Source organism: Lactuca virosa, chromosome 3 (assembly GCF_052849685.1).
Source record: "Lactuca virosa cultivar CGN04683 chromosome 3, Lactuca_virosa_CGN04683_v6, whole genome shotgun sequence".
NCBI classification, from domain to species: Eukaryota; Viridiplantae; Streptophyta; class Magnoliopsida; order Asterales; family Asteraceae; genus Lactuca; species Lactuca virosa.
Window position 1 is genome coordinate 181,111,808 of NC_136428.1, and position 5,290 is coordinate 181,117,097.

The following is a 5,290-nucleotide window of genomic DNA, read 5'->3' on the forward strand; positions in this document are numbered from 1 at the left end:
ACGTCATCTAGCACAGTATATATGATAACCACAGACTATTATAGGCAGTCTAGTGGAACGCTAGCAGGCTCACAACCTGTAGGTGTTTTTGAACTAAGTGTTCACCGGATGTACTCTAAAAACCCAGTGGCATGTATTGTGGGTGGACTCCCTAAAATAATACTGTCAATAAAGGAGATAAACCCTAGCAACTACGGACTTAGTTCCTATTAGATATATACCGGCAGCTGTGGACTTAGTGCCCAATAGATGAACGTTGGCAACTATGGACTTAGTGCCCTATAGATGAACAATGGTAGCTATGAACTTAGTGCCTAACATATAACATTGGTAGTTATAGACTTAGTGTCTATCAGATAAACCCTTCCAGCGATGGACTTCGTGCCTATTCCTTAGGACAAATCCTAAGGAATAAATATAGATGAATACCTACTGACAAGTATCATGGAGGAATCCCTAAATTACTACTGTCAGCATAGATAATCCTTAGGGTATATCCTTAAGAATAAAGAAGATAATGAGGATGGGAAAATGGGTTAATTTTTTGATGATTATACATAATAAATATATTATCATGGGTTGAAAACCCTATGTACTCACCAAGTTTCCAAACTTGACCCACTCAGTTTATTGTATCACAGGTAGCGATATTAAAGATACATTCTGCCAAGAGATTCAAGGAGTATTAGGCCACTAGTTTAATTTGTAACTTCCCGACTCCCGGGTATAAATACAAAGCTGTTATATTCATATTTTTGGACCTACTCGACGAGTTGGTTGCCCCAACTCGTCGTGTAGAAACTGATGAGGCCTCGTGGTTTATGGAACCTACTCGACGAGTTGGAGGATCCCAACTCGACGAGTTGAGGTTGTGCATGAAAACCCAATTTTTTAGGGTTTACACCCTATTTAAGGGACCTTAAGTCCCATCACCAGCCTCCCTTACCACCTTCACGTCCATGAAAAAAAACCTAATCGAGCTAACCTCCTATTTTGAGTGTGTATATAAGGCTAAAGAGTGTGTGTTTGGTGCATTTCTTGAAGAGAATTGAAGATTGACAAGCTTGGAACGAGAAGGAGCTTGTAGATCCAACATCTACTTCGTTTTGGCATTCATTTGAAGGTAAAAAGTCATTACCTTGATCATTTTCTTGTTAGATATCTCCATTTAAGAGTTTAGGGTCATTTCTAGGTTACTCTTGAGGCATTTCTGGTATTTAGCAAATTTTGAAGTGAGGAGTTCAGATCTGGACTCCTCTAGGCCCCCATAGCCATAAAGTTATCGACTTTATCAAGATTTGACCCTTTTCCATGCCCTAAACCTATTATCAAACTTCGTTTTAGCATTTTAGCCTCAAGTGGCCTTTCATGCACATAAAGTTGGCAACTTTACGTGGTAATACACCCTAGGAGGCTAGATCTATAGTTTGGAGCCTTGGTTTCGCTTAAAAGAGTCTGAATGAGAAAAGGGTTGAAGGAACTCGACGAGTTGCATAGCCAACTCGACGAGTTGGATAGGGTTTACCCGCCTTCTGTATTCTGAGTGAAATCGACGAGTGGGTGAGATGACTCCGCGAGTTGATTTGCATTTTCCTAGTCTTCTGGACACTAAAGAACTCGACGAGTTACTGAGTAATTCGGCGAGTTGACTCGAGTTTTCGGTTTTCCGAGTATTAAAGGAACTCGACGAGTCATTATATGCACACGACGAGTTGGGTCAACATGGACTATTGACCTTGACCATTGACTTTGACTTCGACCAAGGGTTGACCAAGTTTGACTTTTGAGGGTATTTTGGTAATTTGGGACTTGATGGAATTGGTTCAATGGTGGTTGTAGGTGTTTGAGTTTGGAGCCGTGTTTCGGGAGTTCAATCTTTTTAGTTCAGTTCGACATCGTGAGGTGAGTTTTCCTCACTATACTTAGTGGTCGAAGGCACCAAAGCCGGCCCATTGGATCTGATATCCTAGTAGTTGTTGATATACTGAGTATGAGTTAGTTATGCATGAAAGTTTTCTATGCTAGTCTGGTAGGTCTGCAGGACTACCTGTGATATTGTTTGATTATCTGTATGCGCATTTAGCTGTTACATGTCGACAAGTTGTGTTATGTTGTGTGGGTAAGGTTTGTCACACCCCGAAACCGATGGCGGAAACGTTCTGGGGCGGAGTGACGTCATGCGTAGTATCACAACATTTGTAACATAGTAAGCGAAGTAAACACAACCATTACATTATAATATGAATATTTACATTGTTCAAAAACATGATTTATACATAACAATATATAGCAAAAGTAAAAGACGTGACTTCAGAATGTTCCGTCTTCTCCAAAAGTTAACAAGAGTACCTGTCTATTGGTGCCTTGAGAATACAAGCAGTTTTAAAATATCAGCATAAAGCTGATGAGTTCATAAGCGGTTAATTCTGGTGAAAGAAATGTTTCTTTGATTCTTTGAAAAGTTGTTTCCTAAGAAAATCCCATATTTTCTTATGAAAGAGGTTTGATTATCCATTAGTTATTCGTTAAACAGCCTGTTTATGAAAGGTTACGTTATCCTAGGAAAATCCTATATTTTCCTTAAAGGTTGATAGTTGATTATCCATACGCGAGTATCTACCAAACTTGGATAACAATTTTCTTTTCGAAGCTCTGGTTATACCCAGAGGAGTATATTAGCCGTATTTTCGAAGCTCTGGTTACACCCAGAAGAGTATATTAGCCATATTTTCGAAGCTCTGGTTACACCCAGAGGAGTATATTGGAAAAGTAAATTCTCGTTATCTAAGTTGTGAGTGCCATAACCGTACTGAGACTGGATAAGGCACGTAAATGGGCCAGTATCTTTTATGACTTTGTCACCCCTGAACCAAATGGTTCCGCTGTAGCTAGGAGCGAGGGTGTGGGATAGTCAGTCGCATATAGATCTATACACAATAGCCACGTTCTCCCTATAGGAGATTCTGGTTATAAGTCGTAGTCCTCCACTCACGAATCCGGGGGAGTGTTACCGAAGACATGTCTCAAACTTAGCCTAATGAATTTACAATAATAGTACGAAAATCCTACTTATGATTTACATGAATCCTTTAGAAATGTAACATTTTATGATAAGGTTCACAAGTTCCTTGCTTTGGATTTGAAAACTGTTTCTACGCGTTGATTTCTAAATCGAGTGGTAAAACGGTTTTCTGTGTTAAAAGCATACTGAACATATAATTATTTTAAACAAAATAATATATTTGAGCACAAGTTTCCTTGTACTTTTTCTTGTATTCCCCCCCTGAAAACATGAAAAACTCGGAAAAGTATAGGGTATGAACTCACAGTTTATCGTAGGATCCGAAAGCACAAATGGTTATGAGTGTTGAGTGTCAACCAATGTTTCGTACGCAAGTGGATCCTATTAGCATGTGATAACATATATGTGTGTTAGAATTAGGGTGTTTCATGACTAAACATGACGGAAAATCACCCTAAAGACTTGGAAATGCTTGTGGGGACCCTATATGATCAAATAAGGGAGGTGTACGGCCATTTGAGTGGGTGTGCGGCCAGGCTGCGTGTGCGGTTGCACACAGGAGTGTGCGGCCGTACAGAGGATGTATGAAGCCGTACACAGGAGTGTGCGGCCGTACACTCCTCATTTGTGTCCGAAAAGTCGATTTTGAGGTGTTTTGAGGTGTTCTAGTGCTAAAACCAAGTTCAACTAGCAAATGGGGGCCAAACTCTTCACTTTGGAGAGCTTTCAAGGCGTGTGCGGCCACCTTATGAAGGTGTGCGGCCGTACACCTTCAAAGGATGAAGAACACGAAGAACACTATGAGTTTTTGGCTTGGATTCAGGTGTCTTACCACTATAACAAGTTGAATGATGGAGTACTTCACGTTTTTGAGGCCATTTTGAGTGTTCTTGGATGAAGTTGTTAGAGAGAGAAAGTAGTGAGAAAGTTCCAACTTTGAGAGAGTGGGAAAAAGGGGTGTAAGGTTGGCTAAATGTTCAATATATGGGGTCGAGTGTGAAGCTGGAGGGTGTGTGCGGCTGGGTGTGCGGCTGGCTGGCCGCACACGCGGGTGTGTGGCCGCACACACCTTCTTTGGTGTGTTTGGCCCGATTTTGTGATGCTACACACTTTCTAATCCTTCTTAAGACTCATATCTAGGTTATACTAAGCCTAGAGCACTCATATGGACCCACAATTTCGCTAAAAGATGATAAATTCGTGTTTAATATTGATATACAGGTCAATTGCACAGGATAAAAGTTTCGGGTTGTCACATCATCCCCCGTTAGAGGGAATTTCGTCCCGAAATTTGAACATAGAATACAAATCATGAATTCAGAAAGAGATGAGGATATTTCTGGTTCATCTGATCTTCGCGCTCCCAAGTGAATTCCGGTCCTCGCTTGGCATTCCAGCAAACCTTCACTATCGGGATGCGACTTTGTTTTGTTCGTTTGATCTCTCTATCCATGATTTCGATTGGTTCTTCCACAAAGTTTAGATTCTCGTTGATTTCAATCTCATCGAGAGGGATAGTAATAGTCTCGTCGGATAAGCACTTCTTAAGGTTTGAGACGTGGAAGACGGGATGAATGTTACGAAGCTCTTGAGGTAATCGGAGTTTGTAGGCTACAGGACCGATCCTGGCGAGGATCTCGAACGGTCCTATGTATCTTGGATTCAGCTTGCCACACTTTTCGAAGCATATCATGCCTTTCCAGGGTGAGACTTTTAGTAGGACATGGTCTCCAACCTGGAATTCCAAGGGTTTTCGTCGTTTATCGGCGTAGCTCTTTTGTCTATCGCGTGAGGCTTTCAGTCGTTCTCGGATTTGCACGATCTTTTCTGTGGTCTCACGGATGATTTCTGGACCAGTGAGAGTGCTATCGGGGACTTGCCCCTTGGCTAGCTGCGTGTCGCCCACCTCGGCCCAGCATAGAGGGGATCTGCACTTGCGGCCATAGAGGGCTTCGAAAGGCGCAACCTTGATGCTGGTATGGTAACTGTTGTTGTAGGAAAATTCAACCAGAGGAAGATGAGTGTCCCATGATGCGCCAAAATCGATGACGCATGCTCTCAGCATGTCTTCCAAGGTTTGGATGGTTCTCTCACTCTGTCCATCTGTTTGAGGATGGTAAGCTGTGCTCATATCCAGCTTAGTTCCAAGAGCCTTCTGCAGTGACTGCCAAAATCTCGAAGTGAACCTACTATCTCGATCGGAGATAATGGATACAGGTACACCGTGCAGTCGGACTATCTCTTGGACGTAGATTCGTGTAAGTCTTT